Source organism: Pristis pectinata, chromosome 34 (genome assembly GCF_009764475.1).
Source record: "Pristis pectinata isolate sPriPec2 chromosome 34, sPriPec2.1.pri, whole genome shotgun sequence".
Classification (NCBI taxonomy): domain Eukaryota; kingdom Metazoa; phylum Chordata; class Chondrichthyes; order Rhinopristiformes; family Pristidae; genus Pristis; species Pristis pectinata.
In genome coordinates, this window is record NC_067438.1 from 19,284,509 (window position 1) to 19,300,666 (window position 16,158).

The 16,158-nt window shown below is 45.9% G+C and overlaps 4 non-coding genes across 4 annotated transcripts; 1 reads left to right on the plus strand and 3 right to left on the minus strand.

Moving 5' to 3' along the window:
- Positions 1–2,477: 2,477 nt before the first annotated feature.
- trnas-gcu (transfer RNA serine (anticodon GCU)) lies at positions 2,478–2,559 on the plus strand. Its single transcript has one exon. It is a non-coding gene; the product is annotated as a tRNA-Ser (tRNA).
- A 7,142-nt stretch (positions 2,560–9,701) lies between these two features.
- trnal-uag (transfer RNA leucine (anticodon UAG)) lies at positions 9,702–9,784 on the minus strand. Its single transcript has one exon. It is a non-coding gene; the product is annotated as a tRNA-Leu (tRNA).
- Positions 9,785–12,772: 2,988 nt separating this feature from the next.
- trnal-aag (transfer RNA leucine (anticodon AAG)) lies at positions 12,773–12,854 on the minus strand. Its single transcript has one exon. It is a non-coding gene; the product is annotated as a tRNA-Leu (tRNA).
- Positions 12,855–15,835: 2,981 nt separating this feature from the next.
- On the minus strand, positions 15,836–15,915 carry trnak-cuu (transfer RNA lysine (anticodon CUU)). The gene has a single exon. It is a non-coding gene; the product is annotated as a tRNA-Lys (tRNA).
- Positions 15,916–16,158: the final 243 nt, after the last annotated feature.

A 16,158-nucleotide genomic window follows, 5' to 3' on the forward strand; every position in this document is an offset into this window, starting at 1 on the left:
TCTCTTATTCTCTTCCTCTATGTTCCATCTTCTCTGCTTCCATCTTCTCTGAAGTTACTTCTCTTATTCCTGTGAACAAATGGATTCTAGTTCGTGAACATTTCTGGTGATGGTCAGTTTAGAATATTCTTCCTCGACCTGTTCATTCATTCCTTGTTCATCTCCATCGGATTGCCACATTCAGCAACAGAAATGACAGCGGGCTTTCAACAAATAAATTTCAACTATTTCATTGTGCAATTGTGATGTTATAGCCGGATGTGGGCTCGTTGGTCTAGTGGTATGATTCTCGCTTCGGGTGTTGAAGTGCATAATATGCGAGAGGTCCCGGGCTCAAATCCCGGACGAACCCATTTATTCACCAGCTGGTGGACGTTTTGAACACGGAGGAAACATTCCAAAATCTGCCTCTTCCCACGTCAACGTTCAGTGAACGTCCTTCGTGTAAATGCGAAAGTGTTCAGCGCTTTCTGTCGTGCAGCGGTTATCACGTTCAGGTCACACACGGAAGGTCCGCAGTTAGACCCTGGGTAGAAACACCATTTTGAGTCCTGCTCCAGGTCGTGAGGAGAGTGCATTTTCCTGCCGTGTCATTCACCTTGTCCACAGCTGCCCGAAGATATTGCTGTAAATAAACATGGAATGCGATATTAGTTTGAAAACACCCGATCGACCCTTCATTACTACCGGCGGCCGGAGGAGGGACAGGACCAGGTCAGTCCTGTGAACCCGGAATGAAACACAATCACCTCCATGATGATCTGGCTGTCTGTTTCCCGCCACGGTTCCTTTTAACTCTTCCACTCATCGTCTCTCTCTCCGTTTCTGTCCCACAGACCCCTAAGCAGACGTCATTGTTATGAATTTCTTTCTGTTACTGTTTCCTTTTCGTCATTCAGATTTACACCTCTCTCCTTCCGTCTCCCACACACAGGAAGGAAGGCTGGCGACCACAGCGGGAGTGTGAAGTGTGTGGTGCAGTTCACACCCCATGCCTTGATTCAGCGGGAGCCACGTTCTTTAGCGGCAGGATTATGTCGGGGTGTTGGGATCAGCGGGAATGATCCGATGGATTCAATCCTTTATTGTGGCAGAGAAGGTTTTTTTTCAGATATTCAGCCGTCAAGCTCGTGTCGCAGTAGCACACAACCATCTGGCAGTGTGCGTTGTGCATTGGGCTGTTCAGACCTGCTGCTGTGGTCTACAGGAATTCACCGACAGTGTTTCTGTAGTGCAGTGGTTATCATGTTCGCTTACCACGGGAAAGGCCGCTGGTTTGAAACCAGGCGGAAACGTTCTGAAGGAATATTCTGACAAACATGGACTGCCTGCATTTCTCCACGGATGCTGCCTGGCTTGTTGAGTTCCTCCAGCATCATAGAATTTTCCTCCAGATTCCAGCATCTGCAGTCCTTTATTTCTCTGGGAACATTGTGAGAACTCTGATTTTCTGAAAATCAAGAGGCGTGAAAGGGACAAAATCAGACATTTATTCAATTAAACGCAGCTGTTGTTCCGTCGACAATCCGAAGACTTCAGAGAGTCATACAGCATAGAAATAGGCCCCTCGGCTCTCCCGACCGTGTGGACTAAGGTGCCGGTCTCAGCAGGTCCAATTTGCCTGTGTTTGGCCAATATCCTAAACTTCTGCATTCGTGCACTTTATTACCTCCCCTGAAGTCCAATTCCGCAATCCGTTTCCAAAACAAAAACTGGTGAATCTCATTATATCTTGCAACAGTGTGGACTTTCCATATACACAAAACTGGTAACACTTTACGAAGATTAAAAGCTTCATTTTCTCACCCCATACCCCCACCCCCGCCATATAACTGCACGTATCCTGCAGTTTTACCGTATCCGACATAATCCTGAATTTGGGAACGTCGCTGTGTTTTTTTCTGCCGAGAACGGGAAGCGTGACCTGATGCAATTCAGCATAACGCAGAAAGGGAGTCGATATAAACTGCACGGCATGGTTCTTAAATCGGAGATCTAAAGGTCGTCAACATTCATCTCCAACCTGGCACCGGATTCTCCTCTGGATAAAGGCTTCATTCGCCAGGAGAAAGAAGGTTGAAAATGACTCTTACAGCAAACATGGCAAAGGAAGATATGCCCGACCAGCGGCAGTTTGTCTGGGGAAAGCTGGGAAACTACATTAAATCTCATGAAAATGGACAGGTAGCGGTATTTATTCCAATATACAACATATGAATGGCGAAGCACGAAAGAACATTGGACAAGTAGTTAAGCCAGGACTGATTGGGGATATTATAAATTACATCAAATCAATTAAAATACAACGAAATTTGTTGGAACAATCGCTAAGGCTTTGGGATTCGGAACGGATTAAAATTCTGGCAAAGGTAACCAAGAAATGAAACTTTTAATAGAATATAGAACGTGAACTTTAATGTGTGGGACACAGGAGACGATTGTATGAGTTGCAAAACAATGGCCTATTAATCTGGACAGACGAGGTGGCCGAGAGGTTAAGGCGATGGACTGCTAATCCATTGTGCTTTGCACGCATGGGTTCCAATCCCATTCTCGTCGTGAGCTGTTGGTTTGGGTAACGACCTTTCAGCGCATTCACTTAAACACTTCCCAGTCTCCAAGTGTTCTCACTGTCACACAAACCGTTTTGGTTTGTGAGTCATGAAAGGAAAACTTTGCATAAGAATTTACACGAAATTTGGTGGTATGAGAATGGAATGAAAAGTCTAGAAACAATGGGGTGACTACCGGTCTCGCCCTTTCCCCCTAACTTTCTATGTCTGTCTTCGGAGTTGAACACCGAACGAATGTGGACTAGGGAAACTGCTGAAGAGGGAACAAAGCACATATTTTGGAAAGTGTTTGCAATTGAAACCTTCCTGCAGAGAAGACGCGAGGAACCATGGAGTACACAGTGAGGCAGATCAATGTGAAGGCAACCGACTTTGGACGGAAGACAAGTCGATCCGGGAATGGTCCAGGTCATTATATACAGGGGACTGCGGAATAGCGGGTTAGTGTTCGGACTGAAGAACACCAATCAGCAAACTCTGCCAGACACGTTCCACAGTAACGTGGAAAACGCTGAGTGACGGAATGTTCCGCACTACATCATGACTGCTGTGTGCGAGACAGATGAAACTGCAGATTTTCCTGCAGCTGTTCCTGAACTTCGACAACCAGCATACAGTTTTGTTTTCCCTTTTCGACTGTTCTGTTTTCTCAGGTTACATTTCTGGTCATATGGTTGCACCTTCATGGAGAGACAGTTTACATTCATTATGGGAGTGGTGGATGATAACCTGTCACTGCTAATGAAACGTATGAAAAGTGAGCAAAACATTGCAAAAGATAGCCCTGTTTGTCCAGGTGAGGAAAGTAAAAGCTCCACGGGATTTTAATAAGGCCGTGGAGGCAAGAGGGTAACTGAGTAATGATGGGGCTCATTTGAACGGAAGCAGCAATCTGTGCCTTCAGCCTGGAGATGCAGTGGAGCTAATAAATGGCATTTCGTCGGTGCAGTGAAGATGCAGAGGAACATTCCATTTGTAGAATTAGTGGAGGGACAGTAGAATGCTCGAACACACACGGACTGGAAAGGAGGAGAATCAGACAGCAGGTGGGTTACAGTGGATACATCCCCATAGTCTGATTCAGGCAGACTCTCGATGTCTTCGTGCAGGTGTCACCATTATTGCTCCGCAATTCTTGCTCTGCATGAACGCATGATATGTTCGGCAAACTTGCAAATCTTGCACTGAAACCCAAGATCTATCCAGAAATTCAGTGCCCCCAGCTCTGTCAACCAGATGTCTTGCGATCGCCCATCCTCCAGTCTCGAAACCAACCCTAACCCAATCGCCCTGCCCTTCAACACGTTCATTATCCATGCGGCACTGGACCATTTCATTCCACTGGACTCAAACCTGTGTGGACACTTCCTGCGCTGTTAACGACCCAACATATGTTGCTTTGATTTTTACTCAGTTAATTTTTTTCTCTTTCACAAGAAAATGTTTCATTAAGTCTTGAGCTGTTGATTTATCTCTTTCGACTTTCGCCAATCAATCAAAAACTGCGTGAAGAGTACATCTGAGCTTTCCTTTTCCCTCAGTTTGTTGTTTGACCCAAGAAGGAGATGAATATATCTGTGAATATTAACAGACTGAGAACGCTACCGAAATGAATAACATGGACATCTGTACAGCAGTGTATAATCCCGACCGAGGAACTCAAGGATGACGCCGAATGTTTTGCCGATGATACCAGGTGTCTTTCAGTTCGTTGGGACTCTTATATTGAAATAATTTGGACATAATATTTAGACAGTGCGGTGAGTTCAAATCGATGGAGGTAATTTATCGAGCCTTTCCCATAATATTTTACGAAATGTTTCATGTCACATGTAGACATACGAGACCTTTCTCCGATAACTTAATCTCCTTCAACACACAAAACTCTGGAGTAACTCAGCTGCTGAGGCAGCTTCTATAGAGGGAAATGTCTGGAGCAGCACATAAAATGTTGGAAGAAAATTTCACTCCATAGACCCAGAGAGAAGTGAACATCTTGTCTGCTTCAGGTTGGCTGCTTCATTCACAATTAGTTGCGACACTGAAACAGCTCACGCCACACATCGCACCGAGCCAGCTTGTAACCATTGTATCTGTCAGCGGAATGGGGTGAGTCGGGGAAAGCGAACTCCCTGGATTTCCAGCGGAAATGAAAACTCCGCCTTTTCTGCGAGTTCTATAAGTTCGGCAGCGGAATCATTCGACGTCTCAAAACACTTCACACCGGCTAATTGCTCGAGTGTTTGAAAATCCGTCCCTCCTTCTTCTGGCTTTCTCACATATCGCTGGCCCCAACATCAGTTTCAGTTCTTTCTTCAGAATTCTTGAGCATGAAAGGACCGTGTGGCTGAATGGAGAAGGCGTCTGACTTCGGTGTTTGATGTGATGCCATTGGAAGGTCGCAGGTTCGAGCGCTGTCACGGTCGTTTTACCGACATTAAGGTTTTGTTCCCATTCTGTCGCTCACTCTCTCGAATACATTGATCCGATCTCTTCCAAGCACACACATTGGAAATGCGTCTGTATCGCCACAAATACCTGCGCCGTGTGTACTCCTGTCACGTTATCTCATTCCGTCACCGCTCGCAAACTTTTATTGTATGTGCCTTGCTTGAAATGTATTTCCACAAATACCTTGATAACTGTCGAGACACAAGAGCGTCTGCAGATGCTTGAATCTGGAGCGACACAGACAAACTGCTGGAGGAATTCAGCAGATCAAATTAACATCAACGTCACTGGTCGAGACCCTTCAACAGGTCTGGAATTAAAGAAGGCAGGAGCCAGAACAAAAAGTTTGGGGCGGGGGAGAAGCACAAGCTGGCAGGTGAGAGGTGAGTCCAAGTGAGGGGGGAAGGTAGGTGGGTGGGGGAGTGGGGAGATGCAAGAATCTGAGAGGTGACAGGTTGAAGATGTAAAAGACTGAAGGAGGAATCGTGTAGGAGAGAGCAGGAGACCATGGAATAAAGGGAAGGCGGTGGGGGGGGGGGGAACAGATGGGAAAGTTATTAGAGCGAAGGAAGGGAAAGAGAAGGGGCGAAGGGCCACATGAATGAGGGAAAACAAAGGGGGAGTTGGAATTCCTTGAGAATTGGTTTACAGAAATGTGTAGATTTCCAATCTCCGTGGTTGCTCTGTAAGAGGAAGAAGGGGTAAGTCAGAAAATTTCCTTCTGGTAACACGCACTGTTTGACAGGAATCCATTGGGGCACATGGAAAACAATCGGACCGATGTTCTTTTCAACAGTTCCGAAGTTCTATGACACACCCGAGGTTTTGTCAATCCGGTTGGCCGAAGAAACCCGGCAGCGTTACTTCTCTGCACAAAGTTCCCTGCATGGGACGTCGCATCCTCATCATCTCCAGCAGCAGTCGATTGGCACAGACGGGACCGTGGGCAGCTGCTCATGTGATATCGCCGGCAGCAGGTGGCCTCATCTTCCGACACAATAGCAACATTCGGAGACATCACAAAAGACGGCCGCAATGATCATGGAATACATACCTCTTGGTATATGACGCAAAGCTTCAGCGGCAAGTTACTCTCCCGCAAGTTATCACGTTGAAACAGCCAGAATGTCCTTTCGCCCAGCTGACAGTGGCAGAGTGAAAGATAGAGGAGCAAGTTCCAGCCTTCCCTCTCCTGAACCAGGGCGGGTGAACACTTTGGAGCTCCCCAATCTCAGGGTCTGTGATTCAGGCGCATTTTGTTCCGGGACATTGTTCCAACTCACCGAAACGTTTTGTGGCGATGTGGTGTCGGGAGGAGCCTCTGCTGGGAAGCCGGACTGATGTTGGTGGAGTGTGCGGCACTTTCAGCAGGTCGGATCGCAGGGAAGGACACTCGAGCTGTGGAACTTCGCACTGATTACGGAAGGAACTTATGATTTGAGATAAAATAGAAACCTGCATCCTGTCATTGAAACTGAAAGTACCTTTGTGAACCCAGGTGTCAGTCCACTGACAAATCTTCAGCGGAGATTGTGCCGTGGGGCACGAGATTCAAAGAAAATATAAAATAGCTGCCGAAACCTGAATGTCTTCAATCTAACGCTGTCTCAGCTGAGCTATTTCGGCTCCTACTGTTGGCCCTGCCCGCACTAACGAGAAGACCATTAGGGCATGGCAATACTGTGACGAATGTTCAATGCTGGGGAACATGACACTGGACAAGAATAGGGTGCAACATTGAACCTGGAAATTGTACCTCAATCCATTTTAAAAAGAAAAGCAGGACAGTGAGAACGGATTGTGTGGCTGCGAGAAATATTCGGAAAATCCAGAAAATTCAATAATCTTCCATTATGAGTTTTCGCCGTTTCTGGTTGCGCACCTAATAGTTCAAAAGTCAGGGGTCCAAATAATCGGTTCAGCCGAAGCAGGAAGTCAACCTTCTAATCCAGTGCACTGTGTTTGGAGTTCACATTGGAGAAACCAGACGCAGATTGATTGATCGCTTTGCAGAGCTCCTGATTTCAGTCCGCAGGGGTAACGTTCAACTTCCAGGTGTCCGCAACACAAATTCACCATCCCAGTGACACACTGATCAATCTGCCTGTGACCTCCGGCACTGCTGTATCAAAGCCGAATGAAAGTTTGCCGAACAACACCTTCTCTTCCGTCTGGACACGTGTTGTCTTCAAATTTGCAGTAGGAGTGTGAGGCAATTATGGCCACCAGAAATCCTCCACAAATAAAGTCATCCTGCACTTTAATTGACCGTCTCTCTGGCCAACGTGAGAGATACTCAAATGCGAAGGCAGTGCGTTTATCCTCTTTACCGAGAACACCCGAGAAGAGCTGTAGCGTGGAAATTCTGCTCCTGGATCAGCCGGATATTTGTGCTGTCTTTAGGCTATACGTTTCGGTCTTTGTAGATAGTGTACCAATCCCCATGGATGTCGTGGATATTATGAATTTTAATACATTATGGTTGATGGAAAGTTGAAATTGAAAATATTCCAAGAGACAGAAGATTAACGGAGAAAAAACGTATGCAATTGGACAAGTGAAGAGGACATGGAAGTTTCCACCTTGCTATCCCCTATGGTTCGGTAACAGTTACAATGTTGTGATCCTTTATGTTTATCTTACCTCAGGGAAATGTGAAAGACTTGAGCAGAATTGAAAAAAAAACTGAAATGATTGCATAGGTGACCGCCCTCGCTTGCAAATTAAACAGTTGAAGGAACCCCTTCCCACTTAGAAGACAGGCAATAACTACGAGGAACAGCGGGAGGCTGGGAGAAATTGTATTTCTCTTGCAAAGTGTCAGGAGGTTCCCGATGGCACAACGGCCTCCGTTCAGTTGCAATACCTCTCTCTTTCTGTTAAACAGACCCTCGATTGCAATGTCGGGATAAATAACGTTTTATTTTGTTCAATCACTTTTCCCATTCACCTAAATTACCTTGTGGAAGTCCGCACAGATGACACCATGATCATGCAACGTGCTTATATTGAAATCTGGAAAGTGATCTTTGTGTTCACCCACTTAAGTCAAAAATATGAGCAGCAATTATAAGCGACACTCAGTGACCTAAAATCGTTGTTTCATACAACAAGTGCATTCATCACATGAATTAGAATTTTAAAGTAATATTATATTCCCTTCACATTGCCCGTGTTATAGATGTTTGTAAACTGCACCCTTCCTTCTATGCTTTGTTGTTTTTTTCTTCCATTTCTTATTCTACAAAGGTGTGTGTGTGTCTGTGTCCGTCTGTGTGTGTGTGTGTGTGTGTGTGTGTGTGTGTCTGTGTGTGTCTGTGTGTGTCTGTGTGTGTCTGTGTGTGTTTGGCTGTGCGTGTCACGAGGAACGACACCCTGCATGAACTCTTTGGATAATTCGTCAGTCGGTCAGAGGAGAATCGACAACTGCGTGGATTTGAAGCTGTTCCCAAGACGGGCTGTTTTCCAGACGGTTTACTTACTCGACGTTCATGGAGTTGTCAGGTTATTGCTGATTTGAGTGATATGATGCTCTCTTCACACACTGGGTGACTGTTCCTCTCCACAGAGGATCGCCAGCACGCTTTGAAATAGATAATTCTTTGCGATCAGTTATACATTATGGAACCAACGTGAAATTAAACAAAGTCGTTTTGTTTGAGAAACAGCCGACTGGTGTTTGATATTATGGAACTCAATTCACACACGAGACTGCTGCAAAAGTCGGCTTCCGTTCACTGAACTGAACTGATTGAAAATATTCACCAACAATGAACGCTGCAAATGAATGCTGGGCTGGAATTGTCTCTTCCACCCGAATATCATGGGACTGTGTTAGTTCATTAAGTTATGAATTCTTAATTTCGAACTATGCCGGGCCCTAATTGCTTGGAGTTTAGCAGAATGAGCCGTGACATTCATACAAAAAAAGATTTTGAGGGAGCCTAGCAGGGCAGATGTTGGGATGTTTTAACCAGTGGGAGAGTCACTAACAAGGGGACTGAACTCTAAGATAAAAAGGCAGGTCATCTAAAACTGAGGTACCTGTAGTTTTCATCAAACACTGGGTGGCGAAGTGTAGAGCTGACACATTCGAATTATCTATAGTAAGGTGGATAAATATTTGTCGGACCAACAGTAGAGGGGTTTGGATAAATGGCCCAGAGGAGGATTTGGGACCAGGACTAACTGACTCAGCTCCGTCTCACATGCCGCTCAGTTACCTCCATCGTCCTTTCCCTGAACCTGCAAGTCTTCCGTCAATTCACCGTCTAACTCTTCCACTCCTGCACTGTCTGTATTTATCTGGTTTTCAGTTTCTCTACACCTCGCAGCTCACACAAACATTCTCATTTCCCAACTGTCCAGCGCACCATGTCCACGCCCTCTGGGCTGTACCTGCACTCACCGTTTCCATCAGTAGATTGCTGTGTATTTGGGAAACAACGGATGTGAAGATGGAACGGGATAGGCTGAACCATTATCTCGCTGGCAGTCGAGAGGACCAGAAGAAGATTGCGATGGGCGATTGGACGAAAAAATAGCAACTTGGGGAAGACATGTGATCTGCGGAAGGACAGGGTTTGTTTAATGGCAGAAGCGAGGATGGAGTGAGGCAAAGCTGGCGGCAAGTGGGAAAAAATCAGGGAGGGAGAATCAGGATTTAAAATGCTTAACTGTCAGGAGTGGGATTCGAACCCACGCCTCCAGTGGAAACTGCGACCTAAACGCAGCGCCTTAGGCCGCTCGGCCATCCTGACGACTACAGGTAGCGACACGACTAATTTCATTACAGCAGCCAATGAAAATATTAAGGTGCATTGATGTTTTCGGGGGTGGATTCGGAGAAAATATAATCTTCATTTTCAGCTCGGTGCTGCATTTTAGAGGCACGTGATTAATTTCATCATCGACGGACGGGCAGAGAATAGAAGGAATTGGGCCACAGAGAGGATTAGTTTAATTTGGCGTCGTCGTCTGAGAAGATGTGATGGACTGAAAGTCCTCTCCATGTTACTGTCCTGTTCTGCATTGTACAGAACTGTTTCCCACAGCCGGTGTCATCATCTGATAGGTTCTCGTTGTTTGACATTAACTCACCGAACTGATCCTCTCACAGGTTCACAGCGGGACTGGGCAAGCAACAGGTCAACAACACTCTGTCCTCACACCTCGGACTTAACCCCTCTGTCTCCATGTCCATCCGTCCGTCGCCGTCTGCCATCTTCTCTTCAAATGCAGCTTTGCTTCCGGAATCGGAGTAACCGGGCCTGGCGACACCGAACCAGTCCATCAGTCCCCGACCCCGAGGGAGTTTCTGAAGGAAGGAAAACGTGTATGTAAGGTCCTACCCCGATGGTTGTGCAAGTTCACTGTGGTGTCTCCTCCTCTGCGATCTGACCTGTTGAATGCGCAGCACGCTCGGCCTTACCAGCAGCAGCTGCTCCCGACAGTTTGAGGAGCTGCACCCCGAGGCTGATGAGACCATTGGCAGAAATACATCACAGAGAAGACACATGAAATAAAACGTAACGTGAAACGGAAAGGCGACATTATGTTTTGTTGCCCACGAGGGCGGAGTGACCGAGGTAAACGCGGCGCGGGACACTGCTCGAAACCGAGGCGCTTAAAACGCGTGTGTTTGAATCAGATGAGACATTTGTGGTTGAGGGAGTGAGCGGCAGGACCGTAGTAAAACCACATTGGGAAACGACGGTGACAGGACTCAAACCTACAATCTTCTGATGACCTTGCATAAAACACCGACGTCAGACGCCTATCCATTCGGCCACATGGTCGCACCCTCTTAGAAACGCCAAGAGAAAGCGCTGAGAAACATGCTGGGCCGATGTCCTGCGAGAGATTGAAAAGGAGGGACGCATTTCTCAAGCACGGAGAGAATTAACCGCTGTCAAGACTTTCCACATGTGGACTGATTCCGCGATGGAACTGAATGTCCTTACACACTGAACAGTGTTTTCATCCTGGTTGGGAAGTTTAGAAAGTTCACTTTTCCTGCCCCGCCCCTTCCCACTGACAGATACGATGCGGTCAAGCTGCTTCAGTGAGATGTATGGAGTGAGCTGTTTCAGGGTCCGGGATTAATTGTGAGTAGGGCGGACCACTTGAGGCAGACATCACATTCCCTTCTCGGTGGGTCATCTGCAGCAACACGCGGCTCCTTTCATCAACATCACCAGTGCTGTGTATCATCCGACGGAGCTTACCAAGGAAAGAGTGAACAGAAGTAGATTTCAAGCTGTGCAGCACCAGAAACAGGCACGAATGAGTAATCTTTTATGATAGAAATAAGTGAAGTAAAAACAGTCAAAATTTGAAGCAGAATATGTATAATTCTGAAACTTCGTTACAAATCCTAAGAACTTTGAGAAATGTAAGTTGTATCATTATTAAGCATCTGCACATTTCAGTCTCTCGCTTCTCACACAGAAGGGATGCAACGGACGGAATTATATCCAGATCTGGTTGATAACCAGAAGTCAGAGTGCAGAGGGTTTGCCTGCGTCATTCCCAGGGAAATGAGTTCCGGAAGGTGAACACATTCAAACTATCGGCTACTTCCCTCGCTGGAAGCGATTTCATGGCGGTTGCATCCCGTTACCTTCTGTTCCCACCTCGTTATAACGACAAAAACAACTGGTTTCCACGTCCGTACCAGCTGAGGAAGCTGTGAAACACCGGCTATTGATGAGCTTGTCTATTTTAGTTCACCTGTGAAGAACTCTTAATCTGTGGTGAGATCAAATGTGAAGAGTGTAGGTGGCGGGATATGCGTTTGAGCTGCTGCACTTGGAGGCGAGGGAGCGTTTGGTAAATCAGGCGGAGTTGTCACTGCGGAGAATCCGTTTCTGGATGCGGTGATACAATGTTTAAAGTAGCCGGGGCAATGAATCTGAAGAAGCGAGTAGAATCTGAAGCAATTCCCTCGTCAGCAGATGAAAAGGAGAAGTTAATGCAAGGTGCATCTCATTATTACAGCTGTGGGACGGCGCGACGGCTCCGTGGCTTCACTGGTCAAAGTGCCTGTCTTGTAAACAGGAGATCCTGGGTTCACCTCCCAGAGGAGCCTTTCGTTTAGGGGGTGAATTTCCTCGTGATGAAGGCGAGTTCCATGCAAGCACCGCCGTCCACGCACCTTCAAAGATACAACAAAGAGCAACAGAAGAAATAAAAAGCCTCCAAAACGCTCCATGTCTCTTGGCGTTGCGGAGCAAGAAGCAGGGAGAGCGGTTCAACCAGAGGACGTTTCCGATGACTTAGTTTCCGTTTCCTTCCGGTTCTGCGGCATGGTATTAGTTCAGGGTGACAATCGTTTGCAAACGCGGCCGTGTCCTGCTTTGTGACCTTGCCATGCTACTGTTGACAAACGATCCCACCCCGCCTTGCACAGGTCTTTTCGACTCGAACTCCGACCAGTTTGCTGTGTATTTCAAGACACGGTTGAAGTAGCGCTACAGATATGAACTGGAATACAGATTAGTATTGAATACTTTTCCACCGATTTGTTTCGTATAAATATGGGCCACGGTCATTACCTGTCCACAATCTTCCACAGCAACTCAGGACTGTTCTGTAGCCCTGCAGTGATATTATTGACCCCGGCACCAATGCAGGGTCATCGTCACGGTGATTTGTGATTTTTCTTTGTATTTTCTTCGGCAAAACATTTCCCAATGCAGGTTTAATACTGCAACAGGTAAAATTGGGTGCAGTAGGTTTGCACCCAATGGCAGTGGTGGGATTCTAACCCACTCCTCTGTGGAGACTGGAGCCTTAATCCAGCGCCTTATACCACTCGGCCACACTACCACGCAACGAAGTTGTTTGTCGTTCATTACAAAGCAACGCTCATTGGTTGAAGATGTTACTCTTGAAAGTTCTGTGCCCTCCGTGTTTGATTTGGGGATTAATGCGGCTTCCCGTTTTCAAATCCATCCAGTATATCTTCAGAGTAAACAGGATACAGACGTGGTAAACGGTGGCCACGTCAGACGGCATGGTGGCAGACCACGAGGATTTCCAAACGTCAGTGCAGGGACGATAATTTTACTGAGTGATCTCAGTGTCGAAATGGATCAAAAGTGTTCAACTCAGTCATCTCCAGCGGATGCAGAGATTGAACTCACCAACCCATCTACCTGTTTTGTTATGTTCAGCGAGTCTTGGGCATGTACATCAAGATGTCCATCAAGTGTGTTCTCAATATTCTTCATCTATATGAAGCAATCCCAGCTTCCGCAGCTTAAAATTAAAAAAAGGAAATCACTCACATTGGCTTTCATACCAGGAAATCTCTTATGGACCCTCTCTGGGATAGTCACAACCCTTCTCATGTGCGCGAACACGTATGTACAGAGACGTCCGCTATTGGCCGAAGTTTTCATGAAATCTTGATGATATAATAACGGTTACCCACCTTTGACTTTACTGCAATCAGGAAAAAAACATGCACCACACCAGAAACTGTACCTTCTGCACGGTTCTACCCATTGCCCTCTCAGTCTGGGTTTTTAATTCAAAGAACTAATAAAGATTACCATTTATAAACGGAATTTCTGCGAGTATTGGGAACTGCATAAATTGGGCTCTTGCATGTTGTGAGGGGACAGGTACCGGGTAAAAAGTGATGTTATTCCCTGAAATATAGAAGACAAATGTGTTGATTTTTCGTCAGAACATGTTTGAATTACAATGAACAGAATGCAAGGGGCCTGTCAAAACTGCAACATTACGGTATGGAAGAAGTTGAGTAAACTGAAGGTAACCAAAAATGTTAAAAATTTACCTGGACATGAACATCCGTGCACATCGGAAAGACCGAAGAGCACCCAGACGTTCAGTCACTTAACTCTGCATTCCAGCCCACCTCGTTATCGTATCAGCCCCCTTTTTGTCAGTTACTTATCTCCTCCGTCTTTGAAATAATCAAAGACTCTGACCCGCAGCAATTTTCCAGAAAAGTTCCACAGACTCGGACGCTCTGAGGAAAATAAACACCTCCTTTCCGTCTTTAAATGAACGATTCCATTATTTCAAATCATGACCAGGATTTCTGGATTATCCAACATCAGGCGATATCATCACCCACACGAATACTGACTTTATTACTGTTGGAGCGAATGTAGACAAAATAGGACTCTGGTCGGACTCGAACCCACAACTTTGAATTGCTTGATCACACATGATTAGAAGTCCATCAGGGTATTCATTGCGCTACAGAGCACACAGTCGCCCTCTTTGATACATATCATTAAAACTACTGAAGAGAACATCGCATTTCGTCAAACTCAGACTTGAGTCCGCTTCGTTTTGTTCTTTCACTGAAGAAGCGACAAAACCAGTCCCACAGTTCCCATCCTATTGCAGCACCGGATTCCTCGAAAGGATTTTGTAAACAATTAGACGGCACGAATTTCTGATGAAGCAGCAGCATTTTTGAATCTGCGCAGAAGAGACCAGCGTGCGTTTTACCTCTTGCAGAGGGCGCCGCACAGTGAATCTTCTCCAGCACCGGGAAGAAAATAACTGGTATCTACTGGATTGCGAGCAAAGTCGGGAACATGCTTGCCGAGCCCAAGCTGGAAGGAATACCCTCAAAGCCGTGCTTTAAATCACAGCGCCATTCAGTTGCAAAGCACCATGTCGTTGCAATTAAAGTGGTTCAGTTTGAAGTAAATTGCAGGATAGAAGTCCAACGCGTTGTTGATTGCGCCACCAAGCTGAGACGTATTATGTCCGGCTTCAATGCTCACCTCGGTCCTGTCTGATTGCGGTGTGCATTTCCGCCTCTGACTGTGTGGGTTTCCTGCATGATCACCGGTTTCCTCCCATGTCCCAAGGACACGAAGGTTGGTCGCTTAATTGTTACCGTAACATGTCCACAGTGTGTCTGTGATGGATAGAAGCTGGGAATAATTGAGAGGAATATAGGAAGAATAAATAAAGATTGGCTAATGTTGGTTGTGAGTGTTTCTTGGAGACTCGGTGGACCGAAATGCCTGCACTCCTGCTATATCCCTCGATGTCTCCTTGCCTGTATCGCTGGTTGGCTCATGTTTATGCGGCGCATTTTGTTTTCTCGGCATGGCAGTCGGTGGGAGAATATTTTGGAAAAACACCGAGGAGCCATCAAATGATGAACGAGCATCATCAGTGGAAGAATGACTGAAATCATTATTCTTGTCCAATTTCCATTACCATGCTTATTGTCAGTGCTGAAACAACTGAACATAAATTGGTAAGAAGATATACTCCTGATCGAATGTGGAATTAAGTAAATATAAGATGAGATATACTTATTTATTATTCACATGTACATCGAAACACAGTGAAATGCTTCTTTATGCCTTACCGAAAATGTTCTGTGGGCAGCCCGTAAATGTCGCCACTCTTCGGGCGCCGACATAACATTCCCAAGGCTTCCAACCTATCCGTCTTTGGAATGATGCTGAAATAAAAGTAAAACGGAAATATGATGTGTGGAGGGAGAGGAAATTAATAGTTCAGAACTCCCAGACTTCATCAACACATGGAAACTCGCTGTCTTTCACCAACAGAGCAATCCGGCATTCCCTGGTGGCTTTTCAGCATCAGGAACCAGCAATGTTTCATTTTGTTTGCTTGGTTATTTTCATTCTTTGGATTCCATAGGATCCATGTGCTTCCAAGTACAAATACGAGTTCCATTTTATGCAAATCCCATAGAAAGTACATTTAATGTTTCAACATCCTCCAAGGTCACAACTATTTCAATCTCTCACCTCTGAGGGAGTGGTGATTTGCTCTTTCCTCGTCTCCAGAAGTGAGTGGGCTCGAACCACCAACCTTTCGGTTAAGAGCCGAACGCGCTGACCGATTGCGCCACAGAAACAGCTGATGCCAATGCTCATCGACAGACAATGTAACCGTGCATCGACACAGATCCCTTTCCTGTTCTGCGATTTCCCTGATAATTGATTTCATGAGGTGTCTGGACCTTAACGTCACTTTCCAATTGATGGATTAGAATTAATTAGAATTAAGTATTTAATATCTTGTGTGGCGGGCAACATTTGTTTTCAAAGAATGATTTTCTAGAGTTGTCAGAAGAGCTGTGAAGCAACTCGGTGAAAGT